Source organism: Haemaphysalis longicornis, unplaced genomic scaffold, assembly GCF_048455015.1.
Source record: "Haemaphysalis longicornis isolate Haplotype H1 unplaced genomic scaffold, Haemaphysalis longicornis Haplotype H1 scaffold_3, whole genome shotgun sequence".
In the NCBI taxonomy this organism is placed as follows: domain Eukaryota; kingdom Metazoa; phylum Arthropoda; class Arachnida; order Ixodida; family Ixodidae; genus Haemaphysalis; species Haemaphysalis longicornis.
The window spans coordinates 85,141,696-85,169,279 of NW_027526335.1; the positions used below are offsets into that span (position 1 = coordinate 85,141,696).

Here is a 27,584-nt window from a genome sequence, read left to right on the forward strand (position 1 = left end):
GCTGGTGTTCTGTTTGTGCAAGTTAAGTGTGTCTGCCTCTCTGTTCTTCTGTCTTTGCGTGCGTGCGTGTCTGTCTGTCTGTCTGTCTGTCTATCTGTCTGTCTGTCTGTCTCGATGATGCTTGTTTCGACGATTCTTCATTTAACTTTAGTATCCTTTTCACCGTTACTTTCTTTTTTTCTTGGATTATGAATAAAATGATTGTATTCATTTACTAATATACACTAATACTCCATAGGTGCACGGGGAATAAATGAAATGTAATACTATTTAGAAACTCCAGTACACTATCATTAACTAGCCCATGCCTTTTAACCACACAAATAAAAATTAAGTAAATTGTGAGGGAGATAAACGTGAACGAAAAAGTGGCCGCGTATCTGCTTGTTTCACGGCAAATTATGCCGAAAGACGACGGCGCTTCGGCGTCCAAGATCCGTGGCACCCCTCCTCTTTCCTCCTTCTCTCCCTCCCACCCCTCACACCGTTCCTTCCTCTTCCTCCTCTCCTCCTACAACTTTCCCCTCTTTCCTCCCTGCATTTACTACGACTGACTCAATCCTACGATTCCCGCCCTTTTCTGTTCCCCTCTCGCCCAATCGTCACTCTCCTACACTCTCCTCTATTCCCCACTTCGCAAAGACCCCTCCTAAGCTTCTACGCTTCTTCTCTCGGCCCCCTCACAATCTTCTTCTGTCTGGCCCCTCCCCTATTCGACAACTGTATCTTGCTGACAGGTATCCTGTGAGGGTTTTTAAAACGCTTGTTGCTTTACAACCAGAAGTCCCTCGGGCATCTAGAATATACCTCGAACTACGGGAAACACCACAATATGGGGCATTCTAAATTAAACCACTGTTTTTACGCATTTTTACAGACAACGTACCCGCTTTATTATCTGTCAAAATGGGATAATAAATGCTGCTGTGATCGCTTCTGGTATCCAAAGTGGGCGGCTGCGTGCTCCTGAGCCCCCGCAGTACAGCAACCACGGCTATCCTGAACACAAGACGCCGTTTTATTTATCTTTTTTGGCTGATATAATTCTGTGGCTCTGCTGCTTATTCAGTTTTGAATTTCAATCTAGAGCTAAGCGATAACGGATAATATTTAGCTGCGGAAGGAATCCGCGGAGCGATCCAAGCTATATGACGTTTTTAAGCGGTGGCAGGAGTGGGAGTTTCCGATCGTTTTCGCAATTCGCTTGTCCTCGCCAACCCGACAAACGAAAATGCCGTGCTGCCGAGAAAATAACCACACACGCGGCGCTTCGACGAGAAACACGAGGCTTTGCACTGCGACGCGTTCTGTTCAGGATTACCTTTCATTTAGCAACGAGCACAAAAGAAATAAACCGAGTGATCTGCCCCCGCAATACGGCGATATTTATTAGGCAATACGAAAAGGGGGCGTCCCCGGTAAAGCGAAATTTTCTCTTCAGGCCAGCTGACCGGCCTGCTGGTCTCTCGCCAAGGGAGAAGACGTGCGCGGGAGTGCGCCCCGACACCGACCAACCAGGGCACGCCTCCTCACGTGACGTCACCGGTCGCGTGCTCGCGCGCGCGCGCGCACAAGCCTCCCAAGTGCGCCGAGTTCCGATCCCGGGACGCCCACGCTAGGGGCACGCTTTTATTTTTTTGTCCTTCCTTCCAACCTCGGCGCCACCGATTTACCGGGCGTATATAAAGCGTATCGGGCCGAGCGGGTGAGGATTCAGTGAGTAGCCGCCAGCGACATCGGAAGGGGGGCGCGCACAGTACAGCACCCTGAGGCACCCCAGCTCCTGAAAGAGGGGGACACGAGTCGGAAGCACACCACCGCGGGACCGGGCAGCAGAAAGCAGCACGGCTGACAGTGGAGAGCGCATTTTCGATCGAAGCTCGCATCCGGTGGACTTGTGCGCGGCCGCCCCTCTCCGCCGCTAGAAAGAAACTTCGCGCACAAGTTCGTGACAGCGGTACGGTGCGCGAAGCGCCGGAAGGGACACCCGGGCCCACACGCAAGCAGCGGCACTAGTACACTCACAAGGACCTCAGGTGAGCTTCCCCCGTGGAATCATGTCCCCAGGATAGACAACAGGTGCATGCTTTGCTTGGGTGCGGGTTCAAACGGGCGATCTGCACCTATTTTTGGCGGTGTAAAAAAAGAAAAAAGAACGTAAAAAGAAAACGTCACACGAAAAACGCTAAAGTAGGCTCAAATTACTGGACGCTTTGTTACTTTTAGGTTGGCCAAGCTAGAAAGAGCATCCAAATTTATAACAGACTTTGTGAAGAAACACCCGCGCATGAAAACTCAAATTTGGAGTGTTTAACGCGCGGAAGCTACACGAATGATATGAGGCGCGCCGTAGTGGAGGGTTCTAGATTAATTTCTCCAACCTGGGGATTTTTACCGGGCGCTGGAATCTAGACGCACGGGCGTATTGAAGAAACACACGCAGATAAACGTTGGTACTCAGCTGTAACCTCGCGTAAGTGGAATCATCGTGCGAATGTTAAGCCACTCTGTGGTGAAATAAAATCTCGCAGAATCGTCGCATAATATTAGTGGGCGCACAAGGAGTTGCCTTGCGTTGGAAAAACGAGCCTCTCCGGTGCAAGGAGACGCGCGGGCGCGATGGCTCTTGCCTGAACAACACAATTATAATTTTATAGTTTCTAAAAACCCGGACGAGCGGGAGGGCAAGCGGGGGGCGACCGGGAATGAGTTCCTAGTTACTAAACTATTGGGAAACTACGTACTTGCCCACACTTCTTTCATCCGTACTTTATTATTTGCATCTATAAGCGCCTTTCGGAACGACGCTGTATCCCACGCCACCGAGCTTTATTTTGGTGATTGGATCAATTCTCCATGTTTTTCCACGTCGAAACAAAACATGAAGCCTTCCTGCCCTCTCGCTGCAAAGCTTTGCGTGTGTTTCTAAAAAGGCCTGCGTACTATCATCCATGGCTCACGCCTAAGGCTGCCTCTTAACCACCACGGGTCTCGGGTTCGATTGGTAACTGACACATTTCTGGTGAAGATAAAAGTAAAAAAAAATGCCAACCCCAAGTGGGATATAGCCATCCGAAGTTGTACACTAATTTCAACTTTAGGGGTGAAGGCGCCGATCCTACAACTGGGCTATAAGGTGTGCCGTAGTGGACTGATACGAACTAATTTACGCCACCTGGGGATGTTTAACATGCGCCGAAATCTTGACGCACGTGTGTTATTTAACAGCAATGTGGGGTCCCTCTGTGTACTGTGTATGTATCTGTTCGGTGGTTTAAATTGTTACAATTCAATCCAGTTCGAAATAAAGTTCCTTACTGGATACATCACGTGGGGCTATCTATACTGTACTACGGAAACCTGCAGCTAAATTCTAGAGCACCTTCCTGGGAGTCTAGTTCGAGGCATATTGCCAGCCGCCGGCCCGCTGCGGAAGAAAATCCCTCACATTTTCCGCGTGCTTCATGAATGGCCAGTGATCGTGCAGCAACGAGTGTCTACCAGCGTCCAACAGGGAAACCAGATATTGTTTGGCGTCCTGAGCGACTAAGTTTAATCCTACTGCTGCGGCTGTCCTGGTTTAAATCGGGTTCTACGCGCACCTGTTGCGAACCGGTAAAACGGATCCTGAACGCTCCCAAGAAAAGGAGGAAGAATCCCCGGTACGAATTTTTATTTTTATTGAAGACGGGATGCAGAAACCGTTAAAAAATTATACGCCGATGAGCCCTTCCAGGGCATATAAGCACATGTCATTTCCTGGTGGGGCGCCTTCACGCTATAATATAGTTGACGGACACCGAGTTTTAATGTGCATCGTCCGCCTATGGGTGCCAAGTGCATGTTGGCTTCATGGCGTTCCATGAGTCCCATCGTTGCTGTGATTGCCGTCTCGAGCTCATTTTAAAACGAAGCTTCTTATGGTTATGCTAAGGTACCGTATATTTTTCCCGCGCGCGAGCACGTGAGCCTTGCGGCAAAGCCAACTTTATCGCGAATGCTTACGGAAAATGACTAACTCTAACTCTGCCTTATCAAACCTTTTTCAAAAAAGTAGTTATACGAAAATTGGCCCCTAAGACAGCTCTATCATTACACAGGTTTCATTTACTTGTCATGATTAGTTAGCTCACTGGGAAGTTGTAAAATATTCAGGTTTCCCGTGTTGCTAATACGTAGCTTTCTACGGGAGTAGTATTGGTTACTAAAAACGGCTGTAAACCTTGTTTTAGCGAAACTATCCTAAAACACGTTGTGCGACAGTTAGCCGCTAGAGGGACTCTATCATTACGCGTAGTTTTGTTTACTCGTAATAATGAGTTAGCTCAGAGTAAAGTCGCAAATTTTGGGGAATTCTCATCTGGTATCAATACATGGGGTGCTGCGGGAGGGAAGCTGACAGTCCCATGTTTGTCTGCTAGAACAGAACTCTAGCCCTTCCAAATTTCATTGAGTTATCACAAAGCCATTATCACTACCGTTACAAATGACGGGAAAAATAGATACGTGTACATTCTCTAACCATGAGCATGATCTGTATTTTATACAGATTCGCTGGTCATGTTCTGCTGGTCGCAGAGAGAAATGGCTTCTAATTATTTATTTTCTTCTGGTCGGGAAAGAGGAATAGAAAGGCGCTCTTATTATTTTTATTTTGTGTGGCTGCAGGGCATCTTACATCAAAGCCAGCCCAATTGCGAGAGGGAATTTAAAATAATTTTTTTTCGTCCTCCTTACCCATTTACGGGTGCTGAGCCTGAGCCTACAGGAGGATTGTATGCCTAAGATCACAGTTACTTAGCTCTTGAAGCAGTGAAAAATGCAGAATACGACTGCCTTCCAAGCTGCTGCGGTTGCGTGTCGTATTATTGACATTACACCTACAAAAATCGTACACCGTAGCATGAATGTGGGATGTTGCTTTTAATTGTTATACTAGGTGCGGATTTGAAATGCAAAAGATAAGTTCACTTGCGAGCGACAAGAAATTCAAGGCTAAAGCTAAAAAAAAAAAACACGATGGTGACTCGTTTTTTGGAAGGAATGCGCCAGAAATGGTGGTATGACTCGAGTAATACCAATTTCGTTTCTCAATAACGCGTTCATAAGAAACTTGTACAATATTCTAAACGATCAACAGTTTGACTTTATTTTGAGTCTCGGAACCATTAGGGCGCTATCGAGCGGAAGAAAGCACAGGCAAAGGGTCTTGGGAACGTATAAGTGCGCAGGAACAGCTTTTACGGAGGCGTCAAGCGTTGATTACAATCCGTGAGAAAAATAGAAGGCTTGGTGTAATCCTCGTAGATCATGGTCACGTCTTCAATGCTTAAAGGCTACATTTTTATATCGGAACCTTTCTCGTCTTGTACCATCGCAAGTATTCAATATCAAAGACGTGAGAATGATTGAAGCTCATTTTAGCGACAACGCGTGAGAAAAATTCTGTGCCGCCTAAATAAAGGTATAAATTTAGATGGACAGACGAGCGGGGGGAATGGACGCAGCGTGGGTGAGCGTATAAGGAAGTAGGCTTTAAAAAGGCGGATGACATAGGGTGTTTTGAGCGCCTAGAGAAAGAGGCACCGGGCGGCGCTGGATATCGGGCCAAATCTGACCCAAACGCTGGCTGGTTGCTGGCTGGAGTTTGGGCGCCGTATACTTGTGCAGGGGCTCGCTCGCGCGCAGTGAATGATGGTCGCCGAGCCCGCAAGCTATCTATTCTACAAAGAAAATTGACTGCAGAGATCGACACCTTGCCTAAGAAGAGGCTATGGCAACTTCAAATGGAGCAACGGTGGTGGGATGAGTGGGAAGCAGAGGAAAGCGTAGCAGAGAATAATAGTGAAGTTCTTCGGATGATGGAGTGTATAAAGGAGACGTTGTTGATCTTGTTGTTTTTGTCTGAAATTCAAAGCATGGCGTGAGGGAAAGCAGTACCTCTGTTGAGACGCAGAAGGCTTAAGCAGCATGCATGATTCACGTCTTGCCATTTTGCAGAGAAAATACAGAGAATAAAACACGCACACGCCCGCACATACGGCCGCACATACGCATGCGCACCTACACAGGCACACATTGTAGGAGGCGCAGGTGGCAGAGTTGAGAAAACGGGTGAGAATGTCAATCGACATAAGCGTTTGACCTCTGAGTTTTGACATGACAGCACGTCGAATAAATTCTTCAAAAGAAGGCATTTTCACTCTGAAGGTGTGTAAATAAAGTCAGCCCTTAGTTTGGAAAGAGGGGGCACGGACCCGTACTTTCTTGCGTATTGGGCTAATGGTGGCTTGATGTTATGCATCATACTGTTACTCACAGATAACACATGCCTCCCTGTCCTTTTTTTCTTCTTTTGGCTGCGCGTATCGATTCCGGCCAAGCATACGGAACTGCACCCACATACGAGCGGGAAACTCTAGTTGGTAAATTGCCAAAGCTGAGTTTATGATAACTGACACCAAAGCACGAGCGTTTTCCCCCTCAGTATACACGTCCATCGAGCCAGCAAACCTGTTCGAATCAGTGCCTCGGTTGACTCAAATAGGCAAACAAGTTCTGAGTGCGTGGTTTGGGAGAAACCTGACAGTTTAAGAATAAGCCTATAATAGCCCAAACAGGACTGACAATGAATGAATGAATGAATGAATGAATGAATGAATGAGTGGGACATTGAATTCACCTCGTTGGGTTTCTCGTCAACGAAGATTCTCGCTAGTAAACCAGTTCAGTGCGCGTGAGTGAGTTTATTTCACGGGTAAAAGAAATATTTGTGCACGGTGAGCCAGCTGGTGTGTTCAACCGCCTATCCCACCATATAAACTGAGCTGAAGATATCTACACATAAAATCTCTTTCAAGCCCGAACTTCGCTCCCACACAAAGCCTGTAGAATTGCCTCGTGTGAATTGAACCGCATTCCGCCTTCTTGTCCTCCAAGCTCATTCCGAGCTTTTCCGCGGCGAATAACGGTTGCACGTCTTTGATGCATGCCGGGCAACTGTGCCACGCCATATCAGTCCGTCGGCCGAGCTCTCATAAACGCGATGGTATGTTTGAGGTGTATTTTGAGTGGAGCCGTCTGACTGTTCTTTTTTGTTTTGCAGACTGCCCCGCACACACGCAGGTGTGGTTTCACGGACACGTACAGCCGTTTATGTACAGTGCCTTTCTTTTTGGGATTTCATGATTTTGTAAATTTTGGTGAAAAAAAAAAAAACCCAACAGGATGCCATTTAGAATGCTAACAGGAGAGAGATAAGGTTTTTATTAATGTTTTGGGTACTTACAAGTCCTGCAACTTTTGCGTAGCGAGTGCATTGACTGGCAAACTCTTTTAACTGACAAAATACGGATGGAAATGTTGGGAACCTAAAATAACCCAAGATTAGGGCTGTATTCAGTGCGAGATTTTGCAAATACGAAAAGCAGGATGGCTGCAAAATGCGAGGGCACACTTCGAGGACTCTGTACTTGCCGTGTCCCCAAAAAGCTTCAGAATTACAGTTTAAAAAGACCGAGTTTAGAAAGCAACATGTTTCAAGATATGGTACTCAAGACTGTAACAAAGCGCCATGTTTTAATTAGCTGTGGGCGAAAAGTTGCTAACATTTTCAAAAAATGGTACGTATCAATCAATCAATCAATCAATCAATCAATCAATCAATCAATCAATCAATCAATCAATCAATCAATCAATCAATCAATCAATCAATCAATCAATCAATCAATCAATCAATCAATCAATCAATCAATCAATCAATCAATCATAGTTCCCAGAAACAGTCAGGCAGTCTTTGTACTGGCACCCTTTTCGAGGCAACAATAGGACCCATCACACAGAGTGCGCCGCAAGCGAGAAAAGCAAAATCACAGAAATGTGCGTGTGGGATATAAAAGTGTAACATGACAGAGTTAACAGCTCTAAAATACGATGGCATGAGAAACAATAAACAAAAGGCAAGACTGAGATAGCTCGTACCGGAAGCAAACGCAGACTGAATTAAAATAGGGTAAAGTAAACATCTCAAACTCTATAGAAAGCAGTGGAATACAATCGTGCTCATAGGGAGGCAGAAAGGTGACATAAATATACAAAAGAAAGAAACAATAAGCTCGCGCAAATCCAGAAACGTGGCCTCTTTACAATAGTGTCTGTCAAAATGTCAAGCAGCGCAGTTCCCTACGAAACGTTGAAAAGGTGTAATTGAGTATACGTGCAACTTTTCTGCGTGTATATTGTAAATGCATTGAATGCGTGCCAGGGGATTTCTTGTTAACGCCCCAGGCGGGGACGTGGAACGGCCGGGACACCCTGATGTTGCCTGTCGAAGCGCTCAAGTAAATAACACTCAAAGGATCGTACGATCAATTGAGCTATGTATCCCTTTATACAGAAATAGCAAGTCAGCCTTGGACCTCCGCAGCGTAACGGCTTAATGCCAGGCGAGCTGCATGAATCAATTTCAGGACCACCTATAACCTTCGCAGTGACGCACCGATGCTTAACTACGGATAGAAATTTTGTTTGCGCTCGCTCAGTGGCCGTCTCATTGGACTGACACGTTCCGTCCCATACAACCGATGAATACGCTAGTGAAGGACAACAAAGAGGAGTATATATATTGATCGCTCGTTTCCATATACGGTGCGCCTCCTAGCGCAAGTTTAGCTTTCGCACGTGAAACATCAATTTGAACTTCTGAAATAAAAAAAAAAGACTATATTTCTCTGGCGAAAAGGTTGTTTACCGACTGCAACCCGCTTGGCTTTCTGTAGGGTGTTGAAAGAGTGTGAAATAGGGGTTCATTTACAAAAAAAAAAAAAACAGCGTAGCTTGGGGTTGACAGCCTTTTCCGGTGTTGCTAAGTGTGGCTACGTTTTGCTAGGCTTTGATAGGTTTTGTTAGCTTTTGCAATGTTCTTGCTAGGCTAGGCTAAGTGCTGGGGGGTGAGGCCAAGTTTACCCGGATTTTACAAGGCTGTTCCAGTGTGTCTCCCACACTGACAGCGGATCCAAGGGGGTTATAACAAGCCAGATCGACCACCAGCTCTGCTGTTTCTCCAGCCTTGCACACCAGTGCACCCTGCGCCAATTTTTTTTTTGCGTTTTACAATCCCAAAAATATTAGTACCTTTGAAATCGTATAATTAGAGGTGCGCGTATACTCATGCGCCCCTTGTGCTCACACTCGATGATGATGATGATGATGATGATTGCTATTGATTTACCTTTTGTAGCGGGGTGATGACGTGTCATCTTACCAAAAAGGACTAATATGCCTGTTTTATGCTCTTGGTTTAATACTGGCGCTGCTTTGGGCAGGCACAAAAAACTTATTAAACAAAAAACTCGAACAGGCTCGAAAGCCGACTTCACTGCTACAGTACCCTATCTGTGGTGGTGCACCCTTTACAGGCAGCACAGTTCTTTGTCTTGCTATTTTTTCGCTAACGTCACCGAAACCAGCTGAAGCTTAAACTGCTTCACTGATAAAAAGTTATGCCAATTCATATTGATTTGAACATTGAGGTACAAAACATCCCCCCGCTCGTAGAAAATGCTTAGTCCACCTGTGTAAAGAGGTACAAAATATCTCAAAGTTGATGGTCTCTTACACCCTTTTTCTCAGTTGGCGGTCTTTTCTTACACTTTTTTTCTTACAGCCTTTTCTTTACACCCTTTTACACCCTAATTTGTAGCTTTACACCCTTGTGGGAAAAAGGGTGTTGAAGTAATGAATACCCTTTTCGAAGGTGTTAAGATGGCGGGGAATATTTTTTTTGTATTTAAAAAAATTCTATGACTTATTGAACATAATGACTACCTCGCGATTAAAAAGTTTTTACAAATTCGCATGCTTATTTGCATGCGCTCACATTAAAACGCATTATTCCAAATATAGCCCTAAAATATCTGGTTTTCGCGACAAGTCCACCGATTCTATCCGAGGGCTTTCCTTTGCTGGATATAAAAGCAAAAAGAGCACATGCATTTCTATCTAAGTATGCACTCGCTGTACCCATGCATCCCGTTGGCTTTCTTGCTCAATTCATTTGTGGTCCAAGTGTGACTTGTGCGTGTTGAATTTGTGTCTACGTCATGCTGAGCGCTCCGCCGATCCACATTGGCACGCGTAGCTGCGCTTCACACACCCTTATTTTAGGGTGTCAAGCAACCTTAGACCCTTTTTTTCATCCTTGCACCCTTTTTTAGCCAAAACACCATTTAAAGATGTGCGCCATGGGGCAAGATTTTTACACCCTTTTCGCCGCAAAATGGTGTAAGAAAATTTTGTGTGAGCCGAAAGAATGAATCGGGATAGCTGAACTCTTTGCAGATGAGATTCCGCATGCCACACCCAGGGTTCGTTGAGCATGATGGGTAATCTGCTCAATGTAGGCTGGAAAGGTAAGCTTGGAGTCGAAGGAAACTCCGAGACCTCTGATTAGATACTCGCGCTATAATTGACCTTCCCATATTTGATAAATAAAATGGACATCATTTGTTTTACGTGTATATGACCCTATTTTCGTTTTCGCGGTGTTAAGTATCAACTTATTTGTGTTGCACCAGTCCGAAAATGCGGTGGCGCCACGTTGCAATACAGCGCAGTCAGATAAGTTGTGAATTTTTGGGGGTATTTTGATATTGTCTGCGTAGAATACTGGATTACTGTCGAAACATCATTAATAAAGTAAAAAAAAAGAGCTTAAAATATTACTACTATACTACTACTACTACCACTACTATTACTACCAATAATAATAATAATAATAATAATAATAATAATAATAATAATAATAATAATAACGACGACGACGATGACGGGGATGATGTTCTTATTAAAATTTATTGTTAACCTAGAGAACGCATATTCAGCGAGCGGGCCTGTCAAACGCCTGGTTCGTGGTGCTTGGCCCGGCAGTACTGGCAGTGCTAATAGAAGATTTTACAGAATATAGTAAACAAGAAAAGTAACTCACCCAAACACAAATCTGCAGCAGTAAATTTACCTCATATTTATAAACTCGTCTTCTCGCATGAATAAAACGGCAGAACTCGCATGAAATCGAGGCTACAATACTTAATCGAATGAGTTACAGGTTATACAAGTGGATACACCGTTATACGTTACCATATCTGAGTAATCGCAGAGCATCAGTGTTGAAGCAGACTGTCACCACGGGACGTGTTTTGGTAGTAAGTAGTAGAATCTCAATTTTGATTTTGTTGTTCCCACTAGCCTTTTTTCCGGAAATTATTCAGTCTTTTGGCATATATACGTAATTAGCAAATCGAAGCGCCATCATGTTTTGAGTGGTGGCAGACCACATATAGAACTTTCGCGGAAATTTGTTATTTTGAAGTTATGATTTCACTTGCCATTGCCCAACTGCTTGTATACAAGGGAAGAGCGAAAAAATAGGAAACCAGGTTAATGAAACACGTTTTCATGCAACGTCGAGCTAGAGCTATAAGCCAAACTTTTCAGCATGGTTTTATTATGGTGGCATCATTAGTCTTGAGAGAAAAGAGAAAAAAAAAACTCCGGTTGATTCCTCTGCCATAGAAATCAGTAAAACGCAAAAGTGAAATGTGCAGCGAAATGTGCAGCGAAATCCGCAGCTGAGTATGATTTGCGGGTCGGCGGCTGTCTTGTGGGTGTGCTTGGCGAGCGACGTCCTGCTGGCTGGTCCCTTCGGCAAAGGTGCTCTGGCGTCATTTGCGTGACGGTTATGACGTCAGAGAAATCTTGGTGTATCCCGGCATAAAAGACTTTCGTGTTAAAATATAAAACCCCAAAAACGAACAACCCTAGCATAACATACTCTTTAGTACTTCAGGTTTCTTCCCCGCAAGAAGAATCTGAGTGCAGCGGTGCACCCTTTACAGGCCGCTTGCTTCGTGGTACAGGCGTCACTTCGCCGACGGATATGACGTCAGCGAAATCTTCGCGTATCCGGGAATAAAACACTTTCGTGTTAAAAACGGGACGCGTTTCTGCACACTTCGCCGCAAAAGTCGTCGAAGGACGACCTTACTTCTCTATCATACCCACAACTGACGCTCTTCCCCTCCCATCTCGCTCCTCCCAATATAAAAATTTCCCTGCGCTCCACGGCTCGCGCGCCATCTCTTGGAACATTTTGTTACTGTTGAATTTGGAATGCCTCCACGAGGTACAGGATCGGGTGTGAGCTCTCCTCGTAGTTTGGAGTTACTATATTGTTTTCAACGACTATTTTTTTTACTTTGCTATCGGAAATATAAAGTGCACATCCATTTTCAATTAAGAGGACGTTGCCTTGTACCAGTTATGTATTGACGATGCGTTTAAGGTATACCTAATGGTGTTTTTCTTCTTGCTCAACAATGTTGACAAGTGGGAAGCATGGTACCAGGTTTAGTGGAATGGAGAAGTTTCGCTTATTATTTGCATATATAGCCTATTAACTTCTCGTTTCAGAATTCTTCTATCTTATGGCCGGGTGGCTGGTCCGAGCGACGGACGGACAGACAGACAGACAGACAGACAGACAGACAGACAGACAGACAGACAGACAGACAGACAGACAGACAGACCAAAATATTCGAGTTTAAGTAGGCCAAGAAAGACTATCGTTTTCAAAAGCGACCTTTGTGATACCTTTTTTTAGGAGTCTGTACACGAGGGCATGTACAGGCGGCCACAAAATAAAATGGTCCAATCGAGTGGTGCGCGAAAACTATCGGCGCAACACCTTCCGTGCCAGCGCCTGCTGTAGAGATAGAGGAGTGCGCATGCGAGTCCTTCGCTAGTTCGGCGCTGCATGTCAATTTGCTTGATTTATGTGGCAGCGCCTCGTTTTGCTGAAATAAGAGACCCGGCGGTGCCTTGTGCCGCACGCCGAGGGAGCTGCACGACTCATTGCAGTGGCCGGCAGCCTGTGGGATGTGCCGAAGCTGTTTAATTGGGTCCTGTTCAGCTTCGAAGTAATATGTGCGTCGGAAGCTCGGTTCCTATCATTTTGTTGGCTCTACAGCAGATTGGAGAAACTTGACAATAAAACTTCGTGTGTGACTGAAGAATAGATGGTCAGTATGCAATGTAAGAAACAGATGACGTGACCATTACTGCGCCGCTTCTCTTCATTCTGTTTGTTTCCCTGACCAGATATTGTACAATTAGTTACATTGTTATAACGATGGAACGTGGTAACTTCGCCAATTATGCATTCTTATGCGTATGCTGGGTGGAGCTGGGTTGGCTACATCTGCGGTGACGACTCCGGCCAAGTCATGAAGACCTAGCAATAGGACTTCATTCGCAGGCCCCAAAGACGTTTTCCCAATCCAATCCAATCACGGTACCGCAGCTTCAGCGAATGCCACACGCTGCCAGAAATCATGCCGCTCGCTCGTCCCGCGAGCGAGCGGCATCATAACCAATGTTCCCAGGGTGCATTATGCAGAAAATTGTAAACAATATGCTCCGGTTAAAGGGAACTCTAGGGGCGCAAGAAAACCTGTTCGCTGCATGAGAGGTTTGTTGTAAGCAGGCGCTATTATGCTTTTTTCGTGCACCAGAACCATAGGTCAGCAAAGCAGACAGAACTCATTCAAACTCAATCAATTTTTTTCTTCACGCTGTACTCACTCTTACTCAGACTCAAAAAGCTCCTTTGTTCTCAAAACCACTCGTGCCCACTTATCCCACACTCATTTGTAATCGTACTCACTTGTACTCAGTCATTCGTCCTCACGAGTACTCGTGCTTATATCTGTACACATTCGTACTCAATCTGTACACGCTTGTACTCATACTCAATCTGTACTCACTAGTACTCATCTTTATTTACTTGTACTCAATCTGTACGCACATTTACTCGTATACAAAAGTGTTTCTCCTAATTTCTTCTCGCAATCAACCCCTTACACTAACATGCAGCCCTAGGTCTATGGATTTGACTAAGCCAGAACCCGTATACCAGTTGAAACAGGCGAAAGCTTTTCTGGTTACCGATTCTGAAGACCGAGAAAGAGTGGCTTCAGCGTGCGTAGTGCTTGTTGCTAGCAGCCTCCCCGACCCTTCCTTCGAACAATTTGAAGTGCAGCGAAGCCGCCCATGTCTGCCAAGGCTTCTACTATAGCAACCCGTGACGAGCGGTTGCCAAGAGCGGCAACACCGCAAAAGAGGGAATGGAAAAAGCCACAATTTCCCTCGTTAACACCTCATTTTACCTTCCTTTAAGGCAGGGGTTCTCAAGCATGTTGGTCCCAGGGAACCCTGCTAAGTTCCGTTAAGTGCCAAGGAACCCCCCCCCCCCCCGCCCCCTCCCGCCATTTTTCATTCCATTCATGCTACATTAACGTGCAATAAATTCAAAAGCAAGCAAGGGTATCTTTTTTTTTCCCGTCGACTTTACGCGAATGCGTACGCTAGCGGCACCTATCTCCAAACAGGAGAAATGCGCATGGGGGTAATATAAGACCGAGATTCAAGTGCAATAGTTTAACCACGTGGCCCGTTTTCGGAGTCTGGCTGGCTACAAGCTGCTGGCGAGGTTTATTGCGCAGCTCGCGCGTTTCTGTTATGCGCCGAGATGTGCTTACTGACACTCGGGCGTGAGTAATGGAGGTTCCTTAGATCGATCGCACCTCAAGTTCACCATATAAGACTTTGCGACTGCGGAACCAGGGAAAATTTATCAGTGGTTCGCGGAACCCTGAGGAGGGGCCTGCGGAACCCCTAGGTTCCGCGGAACCTACTTTTAGAAACCATGCTTTAAGGGATGCCGCGAAATGCGAGACTGGTGCATGCACTTCGCGAATCGAAAGCGTGAATAAACTCACAAGTTCGTACTCGCGAGTACGGTACTCATGAATACTACTCGCCAGCACATGTACATACTCGTGAGTACAGTACTCGCGAGCAAAGTGTTTATTGGCCTCGAGGTTTATTGGCCTCGTGGCGCCACCTACGAGTGACGTCACTTGTAGGACGCCGAATCGTGTTGTCGTCTGCTACAACACATTTCCCGTGCGTATGCGGAAGCGTGTTTTTTTTTTTTGTTGTTGTTGTGGCCACCGTCTCGCCCGCTCCTTGTGGATTTGATGCAAATTACCAAAAAAGTTGTCTGTAAACCAAATAATTCGGGCAAGCAATCAGCGACTCGCTTGTTCCCGGCGACACCGCCGCGTTTAGGTAGTTGCTACCATCGCGACCCACAGCTCTTTCATACGCAGCCAGCTAACGCCAAGGACGATGCAACTGATGCCGAGAAAAGTACGCTGTAAATTCATTATGAAATACTTGTGACGGGACATGTGTGTGCAAGCAAGCACCTTGTAACAGCGACGGAAACGCGTGGCTCACTTATGATCTCACCGCGCGAACTGCTCGTATATTGCTTGGTAAATGAATGACGCGAGAACGGTGATCAGATTGCTTCGCTGCACATGCTTAAAAGTATTGTTATGGCCTGAAGTTTGGCTTAATCAGTGCCTACTTCCCCTACGATGTTTTTATAGTCATGCCCGGATTTGATTAACGATCACTGCCGTAGCCTGTACTCTGCACGGCTGATGTTTACGTTTCGCGACTTGTCCGCAATGTATGAACGGTATGAACGCGAGTTTTTAACGCCTTCGAGCGGGTTCGGACAAGGCTATATTTAGTTTTCATTAGGTGTTCCGCGTGGCAATTTATAATTGCAGCGTGTTTTGTATGTTTACAGTAAGCCGGCATTTCTCAAGCGTCAATTTCGAAACTCACGACTGCTCACAGAAGGCGAGGCTGCGTACGAGGCGAAACACGTCGTTAATGATTTCGGGTAATCGGGATATTTAGAATAGGAGAACCGAGCGTAGGGGGCCCCCAAGAAGTTAGAGGAACCCAAACGCAACACGTGCGGGCGCGACGAGAGGGCTTTCGCCAACAGCCCGCAGCCGGCTTCGGATGCACGTAATCGGATGTTGGGAACTTTAGGCTTGGCGTCGCAGCAAATATTTCATCGCCGTTAGAGTTGCGAGTGACAGTCCCTAACAGAACGTTTCACCGCGCTGGGAACTCTGTAAGCGTGGTGATTTCCGCTGAAGCGATCGACGATCAAGATACCTGCACGGCCTCGGCCGATTCTTGCGCGCAAGCATAGCCATCCTTCGGCCGCTCGCCGCACCGTGCGTGAACGGGCCGGCGCTGCCGGGACCGACCTCCGCGGCCGGTCGGCGTAAATCGCGGCTGCAGATATTTGAGCATCGCTTTGAAAACCACAGCTGATGACACTACCTAGCAGAATTTTTCATCACACTAACATCCACTTTCACCAATCTGGAACTTTTTTTCCACGAATTGTGTGATTTTAAAAAGCGGCGACAAGTTTTTGTTGCTGCCGCGACCGGCGTCGGTTCGAGCCGCACCGTCGGCTGTGCGGGCAGGCACGGCGGGGGCGAGCAGTTAACGCTTCACGATTTCCTGCTTTATACATTTCTTGCAAACAAGGGAAATCTAGAAACTTCACTCGGCGATCGTCATAGTCCACATTGTTGATCGGGGAAACAAGCCGCTGCTTACGCTTCGGTCGCATGCGTAATACACCACCACGCTCATGGTGTTTGCGGATAATCTACCACAGTTGATACGGTTATACAGTCACCATTATGTCGAACTGCGCTTGACGCACTGAGAATTAACTTGAAACGAAGGAAATTAAAACGAAAATACTTTTACAACGCGCTTCCTAAGCGAAGTGTCACGCGCTGCAAGCCAACTACGCAGCAAGATAGGAACGCTGATTCTACAAGTGACGTCAAAACGATCGCAGCGCCAGCCTCTCCAGTGGTGGCCCTCGCGGCCAATAGCAACAGTACTCGCGAGTTCCGCACTCACAAGTACATGTATCGCCAGTACTGTACTCATAAGTACTTTACTCGTGAGTACTCTACTCGCGAGTACGTTTGTAGTCACTCGTCATCGTATTCATTTTTTGTCTGGGTCTGTGCTCACTCAACCTCGTACTTACTCATGAGTATAAGTTCAAATGAGTACGCCGACCTATGACCAGAACAAAGGCTATGGCTAATCCCGGGCACCTTAATAAATATTGAATCATTATTTCTAGTGATTCGTTAAGTTCTTGAGTGATAAACCAACATTTGGCTGACCATTACCTGCCGAATTTCACCAGCGGCTTTGGTTACGGAAATTAGCGTGATTTATCATTTAATGAAGTTTTAATGAAATTAATATACCACATAATCTTTGATAATCTGATTGCTGGTGATCACTGGAATATTAAAAAAATAACTCCAACTTAAACATTTTGAGCAATTGTCACAGCGTACGATCATAGTAAACGAGAAAAAGTCCCAGCACTGGTTGAATTCAGCCATTTTACTTCCTTTAGCTAACAACGACAAGCTATAAAAGCGCTTCTGAAAGCTATGAGAGGATGAGTACACGTTTTATTGTGTGCACTTAAGCACCAATAATTGTTCCCAAGTTTGATGATTTATTAAATTATCCAAAGAAAACATAGACGCTAATCAAGGACATTGGGGGTAAGGATAAAAGGCTTTTTCGGAAACTGCATCGTTTCCTGGAAGCCCCAGAGAGATTGCAAAATCGTTCAACAATTTTTATTTTGCGAGTTCTTTACAAGTAAGCTTCTTAGCGCGGAGAAAAGGGCGTTCCTTAAAGGAGTCGATATCTGCCCCGGCGTTACCGCCCAGGCTATCCAAACATAACCTCAGCACGATCATATTTTCCTTTCGCCAGAGTGATCCAGCAGGTGTTGACGGAACATCAGCTAATTTGCCCAGGAAAAACATGAAGGCATTGGTATAACTGCTCCTTTTTGGTGCTAAACAAGTCCTTAAACTTGACCGTTTCCCAGAAGTCTTTGAACACCGTGTTAATTAAGCCGTGAGTCAAAAAAGGCTGGAGAGATATTGCACTAAAATTTACACGCCAATAACATTCTTACCAACTCTACCGCAGATAAAAGAAGAGAAGCCCATGAATTCTTTCATTTGGAAAGTTTGGCATTTCATCTGATCGACAGTTTCCTTTTTTAGCAAGACGGGTCATTAGTGTGTTTGCTGCAAGCGAGAGCTTTTAAAAATATGATGGCAATTTCAAAATCACTCACTAGTACTGTTTATGTATACAATGAGTGTGTGCGTGTGCGCGTGTGCTCGGTGGGGGAGGGTAGGTCACGAAGTTAAATAAGCGACAAACTAGCGAATTTGGTTCCTAATCTCATCTAATTTCCCCCACAGCGTAATTATACGCCGTGTTCATGGCGCCGCTGAACTAGCGTGTGAACTATGCGACCTTGCAGAAGTAATGCTACGCTTAGAAAATTCTATTACTGCAACAACTGCGTGTTCCTCTCCTAATAAAGAGCGTCGGCGCTCAACAGCAACTCAATCTTAACAAAGCATGTCTCCTAGCGTCACTTCCTGGCATCTCTTCCGAGTGCGCAGTAAGCAGCCTGTCTGCGCTTATAGCGTCAATTTTGGTTCGTTTTTCGCCTAAGTCGCACGCGCAGGCAAACGACGGGACAACATATTTTTTAGGCTCACAACATTGTGATTTAAGCCCCCTGCACACTAGGTCGTGAATAACGGAAACAACTCAGAACAACAGGAAACACACTTCCCAGTGCATTAAAGCCACGCCTCTAATTGAAGTGCGAAAATCACATCGATCACGGACATTTGCATGAAATGGACACTGCGCGCCACAGGCCTGTGTTCTGTTTCTGTACGAGCGTGCTCGCGCAGTCTATTTCATTTCCATTCTCTATTGAATCCTTATATTTACTACCAAATGTTGTAGCAAGCCATCATTCGGTGCACGAGCTGGCATCTTCAGTCACCCTCCCTTCCTCTCCTCACTCTCTCTCTCTCTCTCTCTCTCTCTCTCTCTCTCTCTCTCTCTCTCTCTCTCTCTCTCTCTCTCTCTCTCTCTCTCTCTCTCTCTCTCTCTCTCTCTCTCTCTCTCTCTCTCTCTCTCTCTCTCTACCACTTACGTAAAGAAGTCTTGAAATGCCAAGAATGAAAGCATTACTTCTTCCATATTTGAGGGGACCAAACAACGGATCCAACAAGTACGAATGTATTGCAGGCGGCAAATCTGGAGCAGTCCTATTTAATCTTAACACACACTGTAATGAAAAAAAAAAAAGAGAACTCTTTCTTCGACGCTATGTCCGCACAGCGTGGTTTCATCTGTGGCATTTAAATAGCTGTAGCTTATGAAAGATCCACCAAAAGAGCCGCGCCATTCGAAGGCTGCTAACGTCGGGACGGGAACACGCTGCGTGTTAACTGGGACGCGCCACCCGTGAAGTCTAATTGGGCGTGTACGCAATGCACGCTCAAGAGGGATAAGATGCGATGGAGATCCTTCGAGAAAGTTTTGTTCGAGGGAGTTTACGTGTACTCGAGCCCTACAAGCGATGTAGTTCGCTCTGTGAACCAGTTTTTCTTTCTTTTTGTTGCGAATCCGCAGGTTTCGACTAGTCTCCAGAGCTCGTGCGAGCTCGAAGATAAACCTCCCTTTCTTCCAAGAACTTCATCTAAAACAACCACCAAGGAACGTGGGGATTGAAGAGGCGATTGCGCTTAACCATATTTGCGCTTAACCAGATTGCGCTTAACCAGATTTGCCATAATGCACGGATGCTGCGCGCAACTTGGAAAGGTTAGGTCCTTTGCCTGTAGGTTTTTTGAAGAAAAAAATAAGATTAGATGGCAGAATAAATGTCGAGCGCATGCAATTTACTTAACATTACAAGAATTCTACGTTACGTTTGCGTACCTGAAGGACAAAACAGCAGTCCTTGACTCATGGGCGTAACTAAGTGTCGCCAAGAGGTAAAGCCCGCTTAAGGTCTTCCGGCGCATTTTTGTTTGAACGCGTTTTTTTTTTTCCTTTGTGCCTCCAAATGACATTTCTTCGTTGACCATTCCGTCATTGATGTCAGATGGCTTACGGCACTACTGCAACCGAACGTCTCCAGTTCGTGGCGTAAGAGAAATCTCGGACTTACGTAAGTATCTAGTTTATGCCCTACGGGATAATGTTTTGCTAAAGATTTTTCTTAAGGCCAGACGCTCCTGTTTCACACTAAAGCTGATTTGGCGCATTTCACATCCAAAAAGCGAGCTGAGTTTTAACTTTCTCCGTCATAATCTAGTCACATAGCACTTGAGAACTGAAGTGACGGCGTTAAGCTAGCATGCATTTACACCACGACACAATTATGTCCCCGCAATTATAGCAATAAAAAATTTTGCCATTCAGTTGAGTTTTAAGTGAGCTAGACTAATTTAGTTTTGAAGCGACGAAGAACTTGCACCTGGAAGAAGAGTAACTGGCCGAAAACTCCAAGTCGCCGTAAAAAAGCCATTTTAAACTGTCTGCTAAATATATTACTGAAATTTTGCGCGTTTGAGTTCAGCTTATTTGCCCCGACAAAGCTGTGTGATAAGTCTGAACTTTCAGCGCTGTCATACCGCAACAGTTTTCTCTATGGGCGTAAGAGAGAGAGAGAGAGAGAGAGAGAGAGAGAGAGAGAGAGAGAGAGAGAGAGAGAGAGAGAGAGAGAGAGAGAGAGAGAGAGAGAGAGAGAGAGAGAGAGAGAACTTCATTTCGAGGAATATCAGTGATAATGCATCTCGAAAGCGATGCTGGGGGTTACGTCAAATTGATGGCTGTCAGTGTGAACTGGTCAGCGAACTTTGCTGCCTTGGCAACCAACCGGGCCTGTAAATTCGGGCCCGAGCTGCGCAGTGCGATCCGTAAGGGCTTGAAGAGATGGTTTGAGGCTTAACAAAATGTATATCAACATTGCAAATGATGAATGTCCTTAGTCGAATTGCATATGAAAACTCCGGGAAAGCTTGCTCTGAACATCGTTTCAAGTGTAGCCCTTGTCTGCACCTAACGACGGTCGAAAGCGAAACAGTAACAAAACTGCAGAGACGGAAAATCCTTCTTGTAACTACTTCATCACCAACGTGACTTATGTGTGCGGATAGTTGGACGAGTAGGTGTAGGTTTAGCACAGTGACAGACGCAGAGAACGGTGTTCCGTTCCCACAGGACAGGCGCAGACGCTCAACCGAGTTTTATTAGGCAAACAAACGTTCATGTACCGCTCACATGCCCGTTTCAGTCCCAACTGCCCAGTGGCAACTCGTGCTTCAATTTTTTTATGCTTTGGTCGAACATTCCTCGGAGAGCGTGCCTGCGTGTTCTTTCTGCATTGCTTCATTTCACAGGCTTCCCTTTTCATAGTCTTGACTCGCATCAGCTTGTCAATTAACAGCCTCTTCCAAGTTCACGAAAGAGCAGCTTCTCGCGGGGCTCGTCAAGGCGTGCGCGCATCAGCGCCGCCACCCCCGAAGCCCGCAGCCGCGTCAAGGTCCTGCCATCGCTCCCGGTGTTTTTCGTCCTACACGCCTAACGACGAAACGCGGAACACGCTGTCGATGGGCAAAAACAAACACGGCCAGGCGCGAACAGGAGCAGGAGAAGCGGCGGTCGTTATAAGCGCGAGAAAGTTGCAGCGACCGCGAGAGAGCCGGGCGTGCAGGCAGCCGCAGCGCCAGCAAAACGGATCCCCTCTTCCCCCCCCCCCCCCCTCTCTGCGACCTTTCCTCCCCCGGCACTCTGAACTGAACCCACCAGTACTGCCAACTCCGCAGTATATGTGGGACCGACGACTCTAGGTACTACGCGGAGATGGAGTTAAGAGCGGACGGTGGTCTTTGATTGGCCCTGAAGCAAGCCGGGAACGTTCGGACCACTTCAATTCTTTCGTTTCGTAGCTTGTTATTACTATTTTGTTTTTACATTTCTCTCGCGTTGACCATGGTGGCTTCGTGGCGACTCTGTGCGTTTTCTTGCCGGTGGACGTACCTCCCGCGTCAACTGAGGAACGCTCTTTGACCGGGGTCGGCAGTTCTTTCAGGCTGGCCAAAGGTAATCTTCTCCGCAAACATTTCACGTCTCCTTCGCTAGCCCGTTAGCTGTGTACCTTTTACTTCTATCTGCGCGCTCTGCCGGAGTAGGCTTGTGCGGGGCTCGTTAGCCACGTGATCGGGACGTACACACTGCTGTGTCGTCATACGTGGGTTTTCATTTTGGCGGTTGGAATTTCACTTGGAACTTAAAAAGGAAATTGGTGGACGGATTTCTTTTTCGGGCCAGGTCTGCGAAGATTCGACTGTGGTGGTATAGTCAAAGAGAAGCTCGCAAAATAGAACGAGGGACTGCATTTCCAGAACTACCGCAAGCAAATAACTTGACCAAAAGATATGGCTGTCGTTTTGGTCCCTCGGTGGCTGGTTTTCCGTCAACAGAAATCAACATTTCTGAACTGAAATGAAGGCTTTGCGATTAAGCAACTTTTTATTAAGGATCACGCAAACAAACCCCTTGTTCTTTGCGTAGCAGCTTTTGGTTTTCTGGTTTACGTTTTGGGGTTTTCCGGAGCTTTCTTTTGTTTTTTGCGCATGTCACGTTAGTGCGTTCGAGCCTAGAAGAATACGGGATTCCTTGTGTTGGACCACACACACACACAAAAAAGAAAATATAGGCATGTGTGAACGATGTAAGTACCAAACGACTCTTTTAATCTTTCAAGTTCTTGGCGACAGATATATTTCATTGAAACGACGGCTTCCTTTCAACCACGGTTAACAATACTCGCTGATGACAGAGCAACTGTAAGGAAATTTCTTCAGGACCATCATAGTGGTGGTCTCTCGCCAGTAGTTCGTCGGCTGTTGTTGTTGTGCTTTCGTTTATTCAACAGCCTCAAGGCTTAGTACATCCTTCATGACAAAAAAAAAACGCGCAAAGAAAGAAAACGGAAGACAAGAACGAGACAAACAGTGCGCGGTTCATTTTCTTCGCGCTGTTTTTTTTTTTTTTTTGCCGTGAATATGAACCAACTTGCCCGTCTTCACACTCTAGCTTAGTAGACATTAAGCGAGTCCGAGCTACATCCAGGAAACTAGGGGTTAAAACCAAACATATTGGTTATACTAATGGTTATACTAAAGGAGAAATGAATACAGAATACAAGTTTGTTTTAATTAGAAGGCTGCTTTGCTCCGGTAAGAACTGTACCAATTTTAGTGCAAACTTCAGACAAGTAATTTAAATATTAAAGAAAACAGATGAAGCAGTGGTGAGTCCCCAACCACTCCCTGGCGAGATATTTATGGCGTCACGGGATCTCGTTTGTGTGATTGGCGGCCGCCGCCGAAAGCCACCGCCAAGAAAGATGACTGGGCGTTTGTAGTGGGACCTCCATTGTTCCGTGGGATGGTATCACTGGAATGGTAGAGTGCACTTAACACACCTATAATTGTTGTTAGTGCTAGGCTCTATTGCATCAATGCTGAAGTCGCGTAGCGCTAAATTTGAAAGTTTATTCATATTTCTTGCGTTTTTTCTCGATTAGAAACCGTATTTAGTGTCCGGAATGGAGCTGAATGAGTCACTGAAGACTAGTTCTTTCGAACAGGACAACGTTGTATTCTGGCTTCATAGCTCATCTAGTTTGTCCATTCGCACCTACGTACATGCGTCAGTACTCGTCGTTCCACTCGAAAACGCTTACAGCATCGTGACAAACAATTGCGACTAGAATGACGTCGGTGGATTAGTGTCCCTCTAGAAGACCGGAATGACATCCCTAATTCCATGAGGCATGACTCTGTGTCATCAGAGGAAAGAGCAGCGGGGTCATAAAATCTAAACCCTCCCAAAGAGCTTCAATGAGCGTTATCCGGTCATGACGGGACGCGATAACTGCGGGCAATTGTGTGCGTGTAAATAACTACAACCACCACCCGTCAGCACGTACTTACACTCTTTAAAAAGGTTGTGGTGTGCACTAACGAAACAATAACAAGTTACTTGTCACAGTATACACCAGGTACTTAGTAACTGGAAGTTGTAAATGTAGCACTAGTCAGGGTTACTTACGGAAGCCGGTAGTAAGCACCACTACCTTCATTAACAAAGTCCCTACATGCGTTTAATAACTGGCCATGCATAACGTAGTCATGACCTTAATCTAGTGTATACTACTTCGCACATCCAGTTAATTTCCCAACCACGCAGTTGGTTGTGGCGGAGCCTACGTACCGTTCCGTTGGGTAGTGAATTTCGTAAGGAGTTAGTAAACACAGCCGTTGCTACCCTTTTACGACCCTTTTTTATTAAGAGTGTACGTTCCTGCCCATTCCTTCAAAAAAGAAAATAACCGGGACTTCTTCAAGGACGAAAGTCTTAGATCTTTACGTTTTGTGGAACGCGTGAGATGCGAAAAATTGTTGTGAGGTGCACAGAATTGCACAAAAAAATCAGAGTGCCAGGGGCGAGCACGAGCCAGGGATTACGCGCAGGGAAATAGCAGTGACCAAGGGGGAGGGCTCTGAGAAAGGGTGACGCAGCGTTCGCTAGAGGAAGGCGGGCCGCTCGGACAGCTGCAGGCCACGGCTTGTCAGGAAGACGGCGACTGTCCACAGCACCCCCTCGAGGCACGCCTGCCGCTCGTGCAAAACGAGGCGCTTTGAGGAGCTGGTGTTGCTGAAAAAAAAAAAACCGTTACCAATTTGAGCCTGGTGATGTGGGAGAGGCCCCACATTCCAGGAGACCTCCACGGGGCGAACAAGAGGCTCCTGGCGATGGCGAGTGAGCAGAACAAGCTTCGGAGGGGGCTGTCCAGGGACTGCTCTTAAGGGGATGGGCGCGGCCGCAAAGTTCACCATAAAGTTTAACAGAAGGTCAGCAGAAGGTCAACCTAGGCAGCCGCCTTGCAACAATTAAGCCTTGACATTCCTAGAAAATTCTAAGCATCCCCCGTAATTTTCGTTACTGTACAACCTTATCCTTACCGGGCGAAAGCTCGAGGCTGTGTATATAGCCTGCAAACGACTGTTTGTCAAAGCGGCGGTAACTGCGAGTGCATTTCCGGGAGGAGGAAGTGACCATCTAATTAAATTTCCCCTATTTGTTCTGCGAAGCGCAGAACAAATGTGTGGCTTTACCGTTCGGTGGTTCAGTTGAGCATTCGGTGGTTCGTGCCTATAGGGGTCGACCTGCCAACGCAATTAGTCGTAATAAATGTGTTTATCATTATTTCGAAGAGTTTCTTTAGGGAGACTACCATAGACGTCTTTATCGACTTTATCGTGCGGCTGGCGGCGAGCTTGCTCTTCTTCCGATTTATAGACAAAAATAAAAGATTTGTGGCGGTCAAACTAATTTTCCTCTTCCAAAAGCCGCTCTTGCCTCTGTGTAATCGGTGTGGGTAGTGAGAGGTCACCATAGAGCATACAAAGTTATTTGTGCGGCTGGTAACGTGTGTTCTCTATTCTCGGTAGTCTCAGTAAAAATACGGACTAATTCATTGCGCTTTTTTTCTTATGTCCGTTGTGGTACTTGTGAGAAAAACCCATTGACATACACGGATGGTCAAAAATTGACCGGTCCCTTATCCACCACTAAGACGACTTGAGTGAGAAAGCCGTTGTGCGTTATCCTCTGCGTATAATTTATTTATTTATTTATTTATTTATTTATTTATTTATTTATTTATTTATTTATTTATTTATTTATTTATTTCTTCGCATACCTACATTTCGCCCAGAGGGCATTACAGTAGGAGGGTAAGAACGCATTTTCACACACGAAATGCGCCAACAAAGTGAAATATATAAAGAATAACAAGGAACAGGGAAACAAACAACAGACAAAAATTAACAAATGACAGCATGAAAAGTAGCATAAAAAGTAACACTGCCCAGCATTCAAAGTAACACAAGTATGCAGAAACGTATGCATTAACTAACGTATAAAAGAAAACAAGTACGCAAAAACAGAAATGCACGCTAGGAAGAATAGTGTTCAAATTTTAGCATTCAAGATGACTGCGTAAAGCCACCATGAATTGATTGCCGCTTGCAACTAGGAGGATGCCCCGGGGAAGCTGGTTCCAGGATTTTATAGTGCGGGGGAAAAATGAATTCACAAAAGCAGTTGTACGAGCGGGTATTTCTCTTATCTTTAGCGTGTGGTCACGCCAATGGGAGACATATGTGGGCAGCACCAGGTAAGCATCTTTGTTCAGTGGTGTTCGGTTGAAGTATACGTCTCTTAGAGGAGCCATACGAGAAAGGCCCGACGCGACGCAAGCGCAGGCCAGCCAACAGAATCTTTTATCCGAGTAATGCTGCTTCGAAATTCATAACTCTGAGTAACAAGATGAGCAGCGTGGTTCTGTATGGCCTCGAGACTGTCTATCAACTGTATTCGAGAATAGGACGTATATTTGTGCTATATACAAGTTCCCTTACAGCCTGCGGAGCCTGCTTAAAATTTCTCCTAATGAAGTTACGCGTGCGGGCTGCCTTTGTAGTTATTGATTATACGTGTCGGTTCCATGTTAGGTCGCAAGAAAATGTGACTCCTAAATATTTAGCGTGGGTTACCTGAGGGATAGCTTCGTTACCCAGGTTATATTGCGTTTGGAATGGTTTGCGTTTCCGGGAAAATTGAATATGTTTGCATTTAGATAGGTTTAGGGACATGAGCCACTGGCGGCAGTTTGTAACGCCAGCCTATCATCATCACCTCTGAATTCCCTGTACAGAACGCAGTCGTCTGCGTATAGCCTTATACTTGAAGTCAGGCTCGCACCAACGTCATTGATATAAATCAGAAATAAAAGTGGTCCAAGTACCGACCCTTGCGGTACACCATATGACACAGGAACGTTTGTTGATTCAACACCATTAATTACAACCTTTTGGGATCGACCAGTAAGATAACTTTGAAGCCAGCCAAGAATATTGTTTGGTAAGCCAAGAAAAGATAGTTTGTGTAAGAGGAAGCTGTGAGAAACTTTGTTGAAAGCTTTCTGAAAATCAAGCAGTACACAGTCTGTTTGTACACCTTTATTGAAAGATTTAAATAGATCGTGCGAAAATTCCGTTAGTTGAGTGGTGCATGATCGGCCTGAACTAAACCCGTGTTGGTAATTGACAAAGAAATTGTTGTTTTGGAGATGGCTAAAGATGGTTGTATATATTATGTGTTCAAGCGTCTTGCAACAAACACTAGTCAACGAGATAGATCGATAGTTTGGAACCCAATCTCGACTTCCGGTCTTGTGAATGGGCACCACATTTCCTATTTTCCAATCCTGCGGTAGTGTGGAACTTGAAGCGGATATGTTATACAATAGTGGTAAATACTTAGATATGGCAGAAGCGCAGGATTTAAGGACAAGATTCGGAATTCCATCAGGGCCTGGTGCTGAGTTTGGTTTTATGTTTTGAAGAAGCTTGAGTATACGATCAACGATAATTTCAGGCATACTGGGTATGCGCAAGTTGGAAATTGGCTAGGTTGAGATTTTGAAAAAACAGGTTCAAAATACTCGTTAAAGCATTTTGCTTTATCAACATCATTAAGGACAGAGTTGTTATTAAACGGGAGTGGCGGAATACCTGTATCATCTTTACGGTTGGTCTTCACCAATTTCAGAATTCTTTGGGGTTATTTTTAATTTT

At 45.6% G+C, this 27,584-nt stretch overlaps 1 protein-coding gene across 1 annotated transcript in view; it reads left to right on the forward strand.

Annotated features, from left to right (window-relative positions):
• Positions 1 to 1,698: 1,698 nt before the first annotated feature.
• LOC144174762 (uncharacterized) overlaps positions 1,699 to 27,584 on the forward strand; it is a 99,471-nt gene continuing 73,585 nt past the window's right edge. Inside the window, exon 1 of the mRNA XM_077703620.1 lies at positions 1,699 to 2,036. The gene's annotated coding sequence lies outside the window, so the exon portion shown is untranslated. The remainder of the gene's footprint in view (positions 2,037 to 27,584) is intronic.